General features: G+C 39.8%; 1 pseudogene; it reads right to left on the minus strand.

The window, feature by feature from the left end:
- Positions 1 to 413: 413 nt before the first annotated feature.
- Positions 414 to 16,859, minus strand: part of LOC119527132 — a 37,601-nt pseudogene continuing 21,155 nt past the window's right edge.

Here is a 16,859-nt window from a genome sequence, read left to right on the forward strand (position 1 = left end):
ATAAAACTTTTAAATGTTAAATGTCTTACGAAGTATGTTATTACCTGTAATATTTGTTTATTAGCAAAGCCCTGTAAGAATGGACAGGGATCACTATGCCCACTTTCAGGTCATCAGATGCTGATTTGGGGGAAACTGCCTCTTTGCCCCTTGAAAGAACTAAAAATGGAGGTTTATCTACTTTTAGGAATTGTGGCAAAGTGTCAGCCTGAAATTATGTCTATAAAATCTAGACAGATGGTGACAACTCCTAGTTATGGTTTCAAGATACTGGCTAAAAATAGACACATACACACATGCATGCATGCCCATACACAGAGTATCAAATTCACAGACTAGTGGAAAGTTTTCAGACTGACAACCTTGTCAGAGGAAACTGAATACGCAAAAATGAAGAGCAAAACAAACCCGAGTCTGACCACCATGTTAATAGCTGAGGTCTTTATTTCAATTTGTATATACAGTAGAAGTGCTGCTGAGAATCTGCAGCTACCAGACAAAACATAAATGTAATTCTCTCTCAACAATTAGCAGCTTAAGATCTATCAACTACAGTGTTAACGTTCACACGTTCACAAGTGTCATTTCTGTACTTTTCAATTCGTGCAAGTGAGTTTTTATTCTTACATACTTTGATAAAACACACAGTCTAGTAGTCAATGCCTACTGAGGGTATCACCTATCATACACAGCACACAGACAGAAATGTTAACTCTTAGAGCCACATTCAAAATCCTGTTTCATTTTGGGGCGGGGGTGGGGGGGACCATAAATTTGCCCGTGCCAGGTTTTCTTTATAATCACGTTTGGTTTTGCTTTGGATGCATATTTTCGAAAGCTGAAAGGCAGCTCCTTATTGGAACTCAGAATTTAGCATTTCATCTGACTGTACCTCAAAGAAACATGATTTCAGAAACAACCAAATACAGTGAAGGGCACGTGAAAATATGCTCATTGGTACATCGCTAGCAAGGAAGGCTTGATTTCAGTGTTATTCTTGGCATCAGATTCTTACCCAAACTGGGTAGAGGGGGTACAACGTAGAGAGAAGATCCCAGTCAGGGAAGTATATAATTTAACTTACTTTTGCTTCTCAAGGAGCCAGTAGTAGTAGAAAGCCTTCTTTGCTAGAATGCACTGAGTATATACCAAGGAATTGAAATTGGGGCAGGCAGAAGTGCCTTTCAGTTATTCAAAATGTAAAATATAAGTCACTCTACAACCTGAACAGAGTCACCCAGGCCAACACAGCCAGCCTCACTTACCCAGGCCAGGCACCAACACTTACAAGTAATCCAGGAATGCCTCCTTTCAAAGGGAATGCACACAGTCTTTCATAAGAGAAGAAGCATTAAAGCTAGGGTAAGTTTCCTACCACAGAACAATTTTTAAACCATAAGAGCAAGGTTATAGACAAGTTTTGAACAGACAAGAGAATCTGAGACCAGCCGCAATGCAAAGAAACTCAAAGGCAACAGGGATGGGCAGCAGGATGAGAATGGGGGGCGGGGCATGAAAACAGAAGCGCAGTTACAAACAGCATTAAAAGCAGACAACTGTTGGGGCCCAGTGAAAGATTAAGAGAATTAAAGAGCTAGAGAGCCGTTGTGGTGCCTGACTTGACCAAAGGTCCTTCCTCAGTTGGAGAGGGGAGAATGAAGAGTCAGCGTTGGCCTGTTTGGTTGAGAGCTCAGGGGACCTTCCAAAGGTCAGAACTTCCATTTGATAGGGTCCCAAGGTAAATGGGAATACTTTAAATCCATCTTTCACAGTGACTTCCACTGTCTACCAAATTTAGTAGCCTCTCCCCAGCTTAGGGGACTCAGAGATTCTTAGAAAAACTGGAAGACTGAGCCTAGAACATCTTTTCATTAACTGTGGGGCTCTCTTCTCTACTCTTGAGTGATTAAGCTAAAGCAGAAAGGTAGGAAAAACTCTGTTAGTTCGACAAGGTCATAGTGTCCTTGGCACTCCTGCCTAAGTCACTACAATGTTTATAGGCAAAGTTAACATTGTAAGTATATAGACTAGGGAACAATTTGTTTTTGGCCTGAGAACATGAATATGAGTTGGTTGCAATACATTTTTAAAAGAAAATTGCTCTGTGGTCCCTGCTCTGGGTGCTAATTTTGAGAGGGAAACAGAGCTAATAGGTATACTACAAACATCTGGGGATGGGGTAAAGATTAGGTTACCTGAGTTAAAATATCAAAGTGGTTATGGAAACAACATGCTGACTCTGAGAAGGCCAGCTTGTCAAAGCGAAAGGAGGCTGGAGCTGTCTTGTAAACTATCCTCTCCAGCCAGTCAATGCTAATCTAATTCCAAAAGAATTTCCTGGTTTGGGGGAAATATGCAAAGCATGCTTTGCTACTCTTTTCAGGACATATTATATGCCCCTTGCTCATTACTTGGTTGCACAAAACTGAGGCCAGGCGGGAACAGCAGGTGTTACCCAATACTATGAATAATGCAAAAAGATTAACTAAGTTCTTCAGGTAAGCCTTTAGAAGTCCAGTTTCCACTGGGATGGTGAAACTGGTTCTAGGATGGGCAAAAAGGCTCAGTCAATTTTTCTAAACTGTCTATAAAACTGTTTAACCTGTGCATACTTACGTTAATAAGTCAGTCTAGCTTAATAAGAAGCCACAAAAGTTCACATCCAAAACTTGGGTCCTTCTAATCAGGCATGTTTCCTTTTCTGCTGTTTAGGGAGAATCAATTTCCATTGATTCTCTTAAGCAGACAGAATAAAGCTTTAAAATTAAGGATGCTGGGGCCAAAGAGCAGACAGAAGACTCCAAATCACTTTGGTTTCAGTAATTAGGGGGTGTTAAAAAATAAATTAAGGAAATACAAGGAATTTTTTCTGACTCTCATAATATAGTCTCAATTTTTCCTAAAGACAACCCCAGTTCCAGGTTACTGAGTGAACGTTTTCTTGGGGCAAAAAAAAATTCCTATTCTACCATGCTGGTTTGTGGAAACAGCCTTCCCTTCTCCCCCTTGCATTCCTTTCCTCTCCAACCTAGTCAAGCCCATAAAGTTGGTGATGTCAGGTACGGGGGACACCATAAAGAAGCAGGAGCAGCCAGAGGAAAGAGTTTAAGCTGCATCTCAAAACAAGGGCGGCAGAGGGCAACATTTACACCAAGTCTTACTTTACTCAAACTGTTTCAAGACAAGAGGGAGCAGCACACTTAAATATCCACACATTTCTTCATTTAAAAACATCACTTCTTTATTTCAAAAGAAAAATAAAAGACCCTCCCAACCCTGTCCAAAAAAACCCAATAATAATAATAATAACAATAATAAAAAATCCTATTATAAACCATAAGGAAGCACTGAGTTTGAGTATTACATTCTTCAAGTATGCTGTTTGGATTTTTTGTTTTTAAATTGGTGACTCTATACACATATAAAAAAACAACCTTAAAAGTGCGGCCAAAGAATTTTGCTTAAAATTAAGTATTTAGAGGGCTACTTCAAAATACTGTAGTAGGGCTGTGCAGTGACCCTGTGGGGCATGATGCTCTCACTTTTGTATCCTAGCAGAGTTGTTAAGGGACCAGGTTCAAAAGTGATCATACTTCCAGGGTTAGCATGAGTGGCCAACATGGGTGAGAAAGTCAGGGAGATCCATGTGTTCTTCCACGGACAAGAAAAATCCACCCTGAATCCAAAAATTCAGACATGGAATGTGACAGGATTTCACAGTAAAGTTAGTCTGGGAGCAGGAAAGGTGGTGAGCCCAGACAAGGCAGAGGACTAGGATGAACTGGTTTGCCCTAGTCAGGTTTTCTCATCTTTTTAGTGGGTTTAGTGCAGTCATTCAAGCCACAATTTAGAATGCCCTTCAGTGTGCTCCAGATTGTTGGTTCGTATTAAAGGACTGTTACAAGAGTTGCATCCCAAGGAAAATCATGCTACATAAAAATGATCCAAGATTTTTGCCCAAAAAACTTCTTGGATAAAATCTAAAAAATACTATTGCAATTGCGTCTCTTGAAGAAAAAAAAACATTATTCTAAATGTAAACAGATTCACTCAACTCTTTCGTTGTTGTAGAAAACTTCAGAGTAGGTAAGTTGCTGTCTAATTCTTCGCTGCATGCACTCGCAAGAGGGTAGGGTTGCAGCTGCCTTCTTGTGCCAGCATCATCTGGGGGATGAAAAGAAACGTTCCACATAGCTAAAGAGGGCATCCCAGTGCTTCCAGAGAAAGGCAATGAAAACCACGAGGAATAAAGTGCTGAACGTCCTGTTGCGAGTCTTCATGAGGGGAACCACGCAGTTGGCCACCGTGGAGACAAAGACCAAAAGGACCGCCATGACGGCCAGAAGGATGTTGATGAGTTTGCCCAGAAGGTTCCGGGCGGTGGCATTCTCCAGCCCTTCCAGCTGCACCACCTGCTGCTGCTGCTGCTGTAGTTCCATCTTAGAGATGCGGGTCTGGCATGCCTCCAGGGCCTCCTGAGGGCAAGAAGGAATAATTAAGTCTTCTGCTCATATGTATTCTGAGTGGCTGACAGGCCTCTTGGGCATGCTGGATGCATCCTGAGCGAGGCCAATGATTTCAAGTATGCTAGAGCTCAAACATGGAAAGGCAAATGCATAGTCACTATTCAAGTGGACTATTATTTACCTAACTGCTCTTCATTGCATTCCTATAGGATGGCTCACAGGAAGCAGTGGCCATACTTAGATATGGTCTTAAGCATTTTAATAACAAGACTTCAAAGATAAGATTTGTTTTTTAATTTTTCATTTAAAAATCATTAACTTAAGTTACACAGAACACAGATACTTTTCAACATAAAACATTCAAATAGGAAAGATAGTCTCCTTTGATATTTTCTTCAATTCCAGTCTCTGCTCCTTAGGTAACACTGTCAATCTGGTGTGCGTTTACCCTTTCATCTGTGTTTAAGTGTATGTGTACATGTGCCTAGGGAAATCCTTGGAATTATTTTTTGATGTTCTGTTTTGACATAAATAGTATCATACTAAAGGAATGGATCCATAACTCATTTTTTTTCACTCAATAATGGTCTTGGCAATCTTTCCATGTATATATATAGAGTCATCTCATTCTTTTCAACTGCTACATAGCATTTTATAATATGGTTATATTACAGTTTATTTAGCCAATTTCCTATCAGGGATATTTAGGTTGTTTCCAATTCTCCCACCCTAAAAATGACAAAATGAACATCCTTTGCATATACTTCCTTGTATACACCACCTGGGATTTTCTAAGTCAAGTATACCCCTGACAACAGTGGAAAGGGATCTCTGACCCTGCCTTCCTAAAAAAAGGTACATTGTGCTTTTTAGGTTGATTTCTGTAAAGAGGACACTGTGCCCAAACACTAAACGTGATCGGTTCCCTTCAAGGTCACCATCCTCACCCATGAGTTTGTATAAATTTCATCATAACACTTAGGGGACAGAACCTATCTCCCTTGCGATGGTCAGACATCCTCCAAAATTCAGCAGTGCGAGGGGCCCAATGGGTTTCTCTGGTTTTGATTTCAATGGGTTCTGGTTTTTTGGAACCCATTTGAAGTGAGGCCATGGTGACTTTAGACTGGTGCTAGCCAGAGAATGGGCAGACAATGGATGCTGTCCAAACAAGAATGATCTTGGGAGAAAAAAATCTAAAAGATAAACAGAATTCTGGGACCTGGAGAAGATGGCAGCTGGGTAAATAATCTATACATTCCGTTGATTCTTTTAGGCTGTTATAACACAAGTTTCCTGGACTACTTCTCTCAGACTAGCTTACTTCAAGATGCTTTCATATGAAAACACCAAGAATTGTTCCTTTAGACAAACCTCCCAACTGGAGTTAAATATTCTATTTCCTCATAGAACAAAAGAGACGGGCTATTAGCCTTAAAACATTACTACCTTGTGTGTTATTCTCACATACTGCCTGGTAATGCATTTGTACAAGGTTTGGATTTGGTAACTAAGAAGAAAGCCCCATTTCCCATAAAAGGAGAAGATAGGCAAGATTGCTATTATACTTGGCAGAGTGGCTCTTGAAGCAGTCATGCATGTGCTACAGTGATCCAAAGAAACATTTCTCAAGAATCCAAGCAGGTGTACCACCCCAAAATGGAACATACTCTTGAGAAATATACCTTGTTCAAAGTGTTTGGTGTATTATAGTTGGTATAAGCTTCTCTTGATGCTCTACCAACCCTCTTCATCTTTTTTTTCCCCCTTTTTCTTGAAACCCTCTAGTCTTTCGCTTTTCACCTCATGCTTCATGCTAACCTGGATGTCCCGGGCCCGTTCATAGGACTGATATGCGATCTTCTCTTCCATGCTGGCCAATTCTTGCTTCAAGTTCAAGATTTCATTCTGGTGGAGTTCTGTTAAATCATTAAGTTGTTCTTCTAATCGTTCACACCTAAGAATGGAGGAAAGGTCAGAATCAGGCATGTTGTGAATATTTTTCCTGGTATTATTAGCCACCCTTCAAATTCAATCCCAGAAATCCAGTCTGCAAAGGAAGAAATTAAAAGCACAAGAAACTGAGTGAGTGGCCTGGGGTAATAGGCCATGCCAGTGAGTACAGCTGGGAATTAGAGCTCTTAGTCCTTGGAATGGACAGCTTGTCGCAAGGCCATTTCATAGCAGCTAATGGCTTTTTTACAACTTTCTCAACACACAGCATTTGCAGCAACACAAGCAGTCCTGGTTAGCTTTAAACATACCCATAATATGGAAGCAGTTCTTATTCTGCTCTGAGCAGCATACAGAAGAGGTAAAAACTAGAGTACAATTAAGCAGGTCTTATCAGAAAACAAATAGCATATAAATGAAACTGACCTTCCAGCAGTCATCAGTAGCTCATTCCGACACTGGACAGCTCACTACCTGGATGTTCATGAATTAGAGCTCTAGAATGCCAGACCCAGAAGGGCCCATCATTCCCATGGCTAACCACATGGGACTTACTAGTCAACAAACATTTACTGGGAATACCGTGGAAAGCAAGATAGAGTGCTTGCCATCAGTAGTTTACATTCTATAGGAAGGATGCAGAAAGACCAAGATTTTAGGGATGGATCAGTAAAATGAAGATAAATAGGAGTATACGGTAGAGAATGGTCAAGGAAGGTCCCTTTCCTGTTTAACTGTATTGAGCAATGAGAGCTGAAATCTGAATGATGAGGAGAACGGAGCCCTGCAATGTGGGGGAAAGCATATCTTAAGAAGAAGGAACAAGTAAAAAGTTTCCAAGATGGGAACTAGCTTGGCAAATTTTTTATGGAAAGAAAGTAGGCCAGTGTGACTATAGGGAGTAAGAACAGAGAGAATGGAGGAAGATAAAGTTTCTTGAGAGTAGGGACTATTTTATTCACCTTGTATCTCTAGCACTTAGGGCCACTAATGAGGTTTATTCTACATAGAGATGGAACTAAAGATGAGATCAGAGATTCCAGACATTGAAAGAGCATGGGTGGCAAGATGGCAGACTGGTGAGCTGTATGTTTTAGTTACTCCTCCAGGAAAGTAAGTAGAAAGCCAGGAACTGCGTGGACTGGACACCACAGAGCAATCTGACTTTGGGCATACTTCATACAACACTCATGAAAACGTGGAACTGCTGAGATCAGCGAAATCTGTAAGTTTTTGCGGCCAGGGGACCCGCGCCCCTCCCTGCCAGGCTCAGTCCCGGGGGAGGAGGGGCTGTCAGCTCCGGGAAGGAGAAGGGAGAGCTGCAGTGGCAGCCCGTATCGGAAACTCATTCTACTGATCCAAACTCCAACCATAGATAGACTGAGACCAGACACCAGAGAATCTGAGAGCAGCCAGCCCAGCAGAGAGGAGACAGGCATAGAAAAAAAACAACACGAAAAACTCCAAAATAAAAGTGGAGGATTTTTGGAGTTCTGGTGAACATAGAAAGGGGAAGGGCCCTGAGGCGCATATGCAAAACCCAAAGAAAAGCTGATCTCTCTGCCCTGTGGACCTTTCCTTAATGGCCCTGGTTGCTTTGTCTCTTAGCATTTCAATAACCCATTAGATCTCTGAGGAGGGCCCGTTTTTTTTTTTTTTTTTTTTAAACCTTTTTTCTTTTTCTAAAACAATTACTCTAAGAAGCCCAATACAGAAAGCTTCAAAGACTTGCTATTTGGGCAGGTCAAGTCAAGAGCAGAACTAGGGGAGCTCTGAGACAAAAGGCAATAATCCAGTGGCTGAGAAAATTCACTAAACACCACAACTTCCCAAGAAAAGGGGGGTGTCCACTCACAGCCATCATCCTGGTGGACAGGAAACACTCCTGCCCATCGCCAGCCCCATAGCCCAGAACTGCCCCAGACAACCCAGTGTGACGGAAGTGCTTCAAATAACAGGCACACACCACAAAACTGGGCATGGACATTAGCCTTCCCTGCAACCTCAGCTGATTGTCCCAGAGTTGGGAAGGTAGAGCAGTGTGAATTAACAAAGCCCCATTCAGCCATCATTTCAGCAGACTGGGAGCCTCCCTACACAGCCCAGCAGCCCAGAACTGTCCTGGGGGGATGGCACTCACCTGTGACATAGCACAGTCATCCCTCAACAGAGGACCCGGGGTGCACGGCCTGGAAGAGGGGCCCACTTGCAAGTCTCAGGAGCCATACGCCAATACCAAGGACTTGTGGGTCAGTGGCAGAGACAAACTGTGGCGGGACTGAAGTGAAGGATTAGACTATTGCAGCAGCTTTAAAACTCCAGGATCACCAGGGAGATTTGATTGTTAGAGCCACCCCCCCCAATGACTGCCCAGAAACACGCCCCATATACAGGGCAGGCAACACCAACTACACATGCAAGCTTGGTACACCAATGGGACCCCACAAGACTCACTCCCCCACTCACCAAAAAGGCTAAGCAGGGGAGAACTGGCTTGTGGAGAACAGGTGGCTCGTGGACGCCACCCGCTGGTTAGTTAGAGAAAGTGTACTCCACGAAGCTGTAGATCTGATAAATTAGAGATAAGGACTTCAATTGGTCTACAAATCCTAAAAGAACCCTATCAAGTTCAGCAAATGCCACAAGGCCAAAAACAACAGAAAATTATAAAGCATATGAAAAAACCAGACGATATGGATAACCCAAGCCCAAGCACCCAAATCAAAATACCAGAAGAGACACAGCACCTAGAGCAGCCTCTCAAAGAACTAAAGATAAACAATGAGACCATAGTACGGGAGATAAAGGAAATCAAGAAGACCTTAGAAGAGCATAAAGAAGACATTGCAAGACTAAATAAAAAAATGGATGATCTTATGGAAATTAAAGAAACTGTTGACAAAATTAAAAAGATTCTGGACACTCATAGTACAAGACTAGAGGAAGTTGAACAACGAATCAGTGACCTCGAAGATGACAGAATGGAAAATGAAAGCATAAAAGAAAGAATGGGGAAAAAAATTGAAAAAATCGAAATGGACCTCAGGGATATGATAGATAATATGAAACGTCCAAATATAAGACTCATTGGTTTCCCAGAAGGGGAAGAAAAGGGTAAAGGTCTAGGAAGAGTATTCAAAGAAATTGTTGGGGAAAACTTCCCAAATCTGCTAAACAACATAAATACACAAATCATAAATGCTCAGCGAACTCCAAATAGAATAAATCCAAATAAACCCACTCCGAGACATATACTGATCACACTGTCAAACACAGAAGAGAAGGAGCAAGTTCTGAAAGCAGCAAGAGAAAAGCAATTCACCACATACAAAGGAAACAGCATAAGACTAAGTAGTGACTACTCAGCAGCCACCATGGAGGCGAGAAGGCAGTGGCACGATATATTTAAAATTCTGAGTGAGAAAAATTTCCAGCCAAGAATACTTTATCCAGCAAAGCTCTCCTTCAAATTTGAGGGAGAGCTTAAATTTTTCACAGACAAACAAATGCTGAGAGAATTTGCTAACAAGAGACCTGCCCTACTGGAGATACTAAAGGAAGCCCTACAGACAGAGAAACAAAGAAAGGACAGAGAGACTTGGAGAAAGGTTCAGTACTAAAGAGATTCGGTATGGGTACAATAAAGGATATTAATAGACAGAGGGGAAAAATATGACAAACATAAACCAAAGGATAAGATGGCTGATTCAAGAAATGCCTTCACGGTTATAACGTTGAATGTAAATGGATTAAACTCCCCAATTAAAAGATATAGATTCGCAGAATGGATCAAAAAAAATGCACCATCAATATGTTGTATACAAGAGACTCATCTTAGACACAGGGACACAAAGAAACTGAAAGTGAAAGGATGGAAAAAAATATCTCATGCAAGCTACAGCCAAAAGAAAGCAGGTGTAGCAATATTAATCTCAGATAAAATAGACTTCAAATGCAGGGATGTTTTGAGAGACAAAGAAGGCCACTACGTACTAATAAAAGGGGCAATTCAGCAAGAAGAAATAACAATCGTAAATGTCTATGCACCCAACCAAGGTGCCACAAAATACATGAGAGAAACACTGGCAAAACTAAAGGAAGCAATCGATGTTTCCACAATAATTGTGGGAGACTTCAACACATCACTCTCTCCTATAGATAGATCAACCAGACAGAAGACCAATAAGGAAATTGAAAACCTAAACAATCTGATAAATGAATTAGATTTAACAGACATATACAGGACATTACATCCCAAATCACCAGGATACACATACTTTTCTAGTGCTCATGGAACTTTCTCCAGAATAGATCATATGCTGGGACATAAACAAGCCTCAATAAATTTAAAAAGATTGAAATTATTCAAAGCACATTCTCTGACCACAATGGAATACAATTAGAAGTCAATAACCATCAGAGACTTAGAAAATTCACAAATACCTGGAGGTTAAACAACACACTCCAAAACAATCAGTGGGTTAAAGAAGAAATAGCAAGAGAAATTGCTAAATATATAGAGACGAATGAAAATGAGAACACAACATACCAAAACCTATGGGATGCAGCAAAAGCAGTGCTAAGGGGGAAATTTATAGCACTAAACGCATATATTAAAAAGGAAGAAAGAGCCAAAATCAAAGAACTAATGGATCAACTGAAGAAGCTAGAAAATGAACAGCAAACCAATCCTAAACCAAGTACAAGAAAAGAAATAACAAGGATTAAAGCAGAAACAAATGACATAGAGAACAGAAAAACAATAGAGAGGATAAATATCACCAAAAGTTGGTTCTTTGAGAAGATCAACAAGATTGACAAGCCCCTAGCTAGACTGACAAAATCAAAAAGAGAGAAGACCCATATAAACAAAATAATGAATGAAAAAGGGGACATAACTGCAGATCCTGAAGAAATGAAAAAAATTATAAGAGGATACTATGAACAACTGTATGGCAACAAACTGGATAATGTAGAGGAAATGGACAATTTCCTGGAAACATATGAACAACCTAGACTGACCAGAGAAGAAACAGAAGACCTCAACCAACCCATCACAAGCAAAGAGATCCAATCAGTCATCAAAAATCTTCCCACAAATAAATGCCCAGGGCCAGATGGCTTCACAGGGGAATTCTACCAAACTTTCCAGAAAGAACTGACACCAATCTTACTCAAACTCTTTCAAAACATTGAAGAAAATGGAACACTACCTAACTCATTTTATGAAGCTAACATCAATCTAATACCAAAACCAGGCAAAGATGCTACAAAAAAGGAAAACTATCGGCCAATCTCCCTAATGAATATAGATGCAAAAATCCTCAACAAAATACTTGCAAATCGAATCCAAAGACACATTAAAAAAAATCATACACCATGACCAAGTGGGTTTATTCCAGGCATGCAAGGATGGTTCAACATAAGACAATCAATCAATGTATTACAACACATTAACAAGTCAAAAGGGAAAAATCAATTGATCATCTCAATAGATGCTGAAAAAGCATTTGACAAAATCCAACATCCGTTTTTGATAAAAACACTTCAAAAGGTAGGAATTGAAGGAAACTTCCTCAACATGATAAAGAGCATATATGAAAAACCCACAGCCAGCATAGTACTCAATGGTGAGAGACTGAAAGCCTTCCCTCTAAGATCAGGAACAAGACAAGGATGCCCGCTGTCACCACTGTTATTCAACATTGTGCTGGAAGTGCTAGCCAGGGCAATCCGGCAAGACAAAGAAATAAAAGGCATCCAAATTGGAAAAGAAGAAGTAAAACTGTCATTGTTTGCAGATGATATGATCTTATATCTAGAAAACCCTGAGAAATCGACGATACAGCTACTAGAGCTAATAAACAAATTTAGCAAAGTAGCGGGATACAAGATTAATGCACATAAGTCAGTAATGTTTCTATATGCTAGAAATGAACAAACTGAAGAGACACTCAAGAAAAAGATACCATTTTCAATAGCAACTAAAAAATCAAGTACCTAGGAATCAACTTAACCAAAGATTGTAAAAGACCTATACAAAGAAAACTACATAACTCTACTAAAAGAAATAGAAGGGGACCTTAAAAGATGGAAAAATATTCCATGTTCATGGATAGGAGGCTAAATGTCATTAAGATGTCAATTCTACCCAAACTCATCTACAGTTTCAATGCAATCCCAATCAAAATTCCAACAACCTACTTTGCAGACTTGGAAAAAGCTAGTTATCAAATTTATTTGGAAAGGGAAGATGCCTCGAATTGCTAAAGACACTCTAAAAAAGAAAAACGAAGTGGGAGGACTTACACTGCCTGACTTTGAAGCTTATTATAAAGCCACAGTTGCCAAAACAGCATGGTACTGGCACAAAGATAGACATATAGATCAATGGAATCGAATTGAGAATTCGGAGATAGACCCCCGGATCTATGGCCGACTGATCTTTGATAAGGCCCCCAAAGTCACTGAACTGAGTCATAATGGTCTTTTCAACAAATGGGGCTGGGAGAGTTGGATATCCATATCCAAAAGAATGAAAGAGGACCCCTACCTCACCCCCCTACACAAAAATTAACTCAAAATGGACCAAAGACCTCAATATAAAAGAAAGTACCATAAAACTCCTAGAAGATAATGTAGGAAAACATCTTCAAGACCTTGTATTAGGCGGCCACTTCCTAGACTTTACACCCAAAGCACAAGCAACAAAAGAGAAAATAGATAAATGGGAACTCCTCAAGCTTAGAAGTTTCTGCACCTCAAAGGAATTTCTCAAAAAGGTAAAGAGGCAGCCAACTCAATGGGAAAAAATTTTTGGAAACCATGTATCTGACAAAAGACTGATATCTTGCATATATAAAGAAATCCTACAACTCAATGACAATAGTACAGTCGGCCCAATTATAAAATGGGCAAAAGATATGAAAAGACAGTTCTCTGAAGAGGAAATACAAATGGCCAAGAAACACATGAAAAAATGTTCAGCTTTCACTAGCTATTAGAGAGATGCAAATTAAGACCACAATGAGATACCATCTAACACCGGTTAGAATGGCTGCCATTAAACAAACAGGAAACTACAAATGCTGGAGGGGATGTGGAGAAATTGGGACTCTTATTCACTGTTGGTGGGACTGTATAATGGTTCAGCCACTCTGGAAGTCAGTCTGGCAGTTCCTTAGAAAACTAGATATAGAGTTACCATTCGATCCAGCGATTGCACTTCTCGGTATATACCCGGAAGATCGGAAAGCAGTGACATGAACAGATATCTGCACGCCAATGTTCATAGCAGCATTATTCACAATTGCCAAAAGATGGAAACAACCCAAATGTCCTTCAACAGATGAGTGGATAAATAAAATGTGGTATATACACACGATGGAATACTACGCGGCAGTAAGAAGGAACGATCTCGTGAAACATATGACAACATGGATGAACCTTGAGGACATAATGCTGGGCGAAATAAGCCAGGCACAAAAAGAGAAATATTATATGCTACCACTAATGTGAACTTTGAAAAATGTAAAACAAATGGCTTATAATGTAGAATGTAGGGGAACTAGCAATAGAGAGCAATTAAGGAAGGGGGAACAATAATCCAAGAAGAACAGATAAGCTATTTAACGTTCTGGGGATGCCCAGGAATGACTATGGTCTGTGAATTTCTGAGGGATATAGTAGGAGCAAGTTCACAGAAATGTTGCTATATTAGGTAACTTTCTTGGGGTAAAGTAGGAACATGTTGGAAGTTAAGCAGTTATCTTAGGTTAGTTGTCTTTTTCTTACTCCCTTGTTATGGTCTCTTTGAAATGTTCTTTTATTGTATGTTTGTTTTCTTTTTAACTTTTTTTTCATACAGTTGATTTAAAAAAGAAGGGAAAGTTAAAAAAAAAAAGATGCAGTGCCCCCTTGAGGAGCCTGTGGAGAATGCAGGGGTATTCGCCTACCCCACCTCCATGGTTGCTAACATGACCACAGACATAGGGGACTGGTGGTTTCATGGGTTGAGCCCTCTACCACAGGTTTTACCCTTGGGAAGATGGTTGCTGCAAAGGAGAGGCTAGGCCTCCCTATGGTTGTGCCTAAGAGCCTCCTCCCGAATGCCTCTTTGTTGCTCAGATGTGGCCCTGTCTCTCTAGCTAAGCCAACTTGAAAGGTGAAATCACTGCCCTCCCCCATACGTGGGATCAGACACCCAGGGGAGTGAATCTCCCTGGCAACGTGGAATATGACTCCCGGGGAGGAATGTAGACCTGGCATCGTGGGACGGAGAACATCTTCTTGACCAAAAGGGGGATGTGAAAGGAAATGAAATAAGCTTCAGTGGCAGAGAGATTCCAAAAGGAGCCGAGAGGTCACTCTGGTGGGCACTCTTATGCACACTTTAGACAACCCTTTTTAGGTTCTAAAGAATTGGGGTAGCTGGTGGTGGATACCTGAAACTATCAAACTACAACCCAGAACCCATGAATCTCGAAGACAGTTGTATAAAAATGTAGCTTATGAGGGGTGACAAGGGGATTGGGAAAGCCATACGGACCACACTCCACTTTGTCTAGTTTATGGATGGATGAGTAGAAAAATAGGGGAAGGAAACAAACAGACAAAGGTACCCAGTGTTCTTTTTTACTTCAATTGCTCTTTTTCACTCTAATTATTAATCTTGTTATTCTTGTGTGTGTGCTAATGAAGGTGTCAGGGATTGATTTGGGTGATGAATGTACAGCTATGTAATGGTACTGTGAACAATCGAAAGTACGATTTGCTCTGTATGACTGCGTGGTATATGAGTATATCTCAATAAAATGAAGATTAAAAAAAAAAAAAAAGACATAATGCTGAGCAAAATAAGCCAGGCACAAAAAGAGAGATATTGTATGTTACCACTAATGTGAAATCTGTGAAAAATGTACAATGTTTTATACTGTAGAATATAGGGGAGCTAGAGATACCAATTAGGGGAGGGGGAATGATAATCTAATAAGAACAGATAAACTATGGAGGGTAATCTCAATGTTATGGGAATGCTCAGGAATGATTATGGTTTGTAAACTTTCTTGGATATAGTAAGATCATGTTGGAAGCAATAGAGTTATTTTACGTTTTTTTTTTCTCTTATTCCTTGTTTTCTTAGGGGTTGTTAATTTTCTTGGGGTATGGTAGGAACATGTTGGAAGCAATGTAGCTATTTTAGATTATTTGTTTTTCTTACTCCTCTGTTTGGACATGGTTTATTAATTTTCTTGGGGTATGGTAGGAACATATTGGAAGCAAAGTAGTTATTTTAGGTTATTTGTTTTCCTTAATCCATTGCTTTGTTTGAAATGTTGTGGGGTTTTTTTGGTTGTTGTTTGCCTGTTTGTTTTTTAATTTTTTGATAAACAAAGTTAAAAAATTGAAAAAAAATCAGTGGAAAAATGGGAGTAAAAACTAAATGACAAATAGGGTGGGATGGGGGGATGGTTTGGGTATTCTCTTTTCACTTTTATTTTTTATTCTTATTCTGATTCTTTCTGATGTAAGGAAAATGTTCAGAAATAGATTGTGGTGATGAACGCATAACTATATGATCATACTGTGAACAGTTGATTGTATACCATGGATGACTGTATGGTTTGTGAATATATTTCAATAAAACTGAATTAAAAAAAAAAAAAAAAAAAAAAAAGAAAGAGCATGGGTAAAGGGCCGGGGGTAGAAACGTATAGGGGGCATTTAATCAGAATAGTTGATCTATGTTGGAGACTAGAGGGGAATCCAACCTTAAAAACTAGGCAGAGGAGCTGGGACCCTGGAATAGACAATAATGGGCCTAAGGTAGACTGCTGAGTGAGGAAGTTATATGATGAACACAGCGTTTTAAGAAAATGAGTTATCTAGTAGTGGTGAAGAGGACAGACTTGGGCAGTTGAGTGTGAAGTCCTAGGAACCAAAGAGATAAGTAGGTAGGACAAAGCTTGAAGACTACAAAAAAAAAAAAAAAAAAAAAAAAAAAAAGACTAGAAACAGTGAAAGGGAAAAATAAAAATGTCTCTAGCCTATGGTGACTAGACTGGAAACTTCTGTGTCCAACAAAGGGCATCTGGGCAGAGCTCATTCCAACAGGAGAATATACTACCATTGAAGAATATACAACCATTGATTGCTACCATTAGCACAAACCTAACACAAGCATGTGGGTCTCATAGGACTTCATTTAAAAAAAAATAAAAATGCCAGAACAAACTGAAACATTTAAAGCTACCCCCTTTCATTCCTCTTGTTTTTAGCCACATTTATAATACTTTTTAAAGAATACATGGAATTTCTGTGTTCAAGGTAATTTTTATGTTGAGGTATCACCAACTTTCTCCCTTTTAATAACTACATAATAAAAATATTCTAAACTCCATTCCTTCTCTAAGAAACAAGGATTTTTTAAAAAAGCATCTT

The sequence above is a fragment of the Choloepus didactylus genome, chromosome 1 (genome assembly GCF_015220235.1).
Source record: "Choloepus didactylus isolate mChoDid1 chromosome 1, mChoDid1.pri, whole genome shotgun sequence".
NCBI lineage: Eukaryota > Metazoa > Chordata > Mammalia > Pilosa > Megalonychidae > Choloepus > Choloepus didactylus.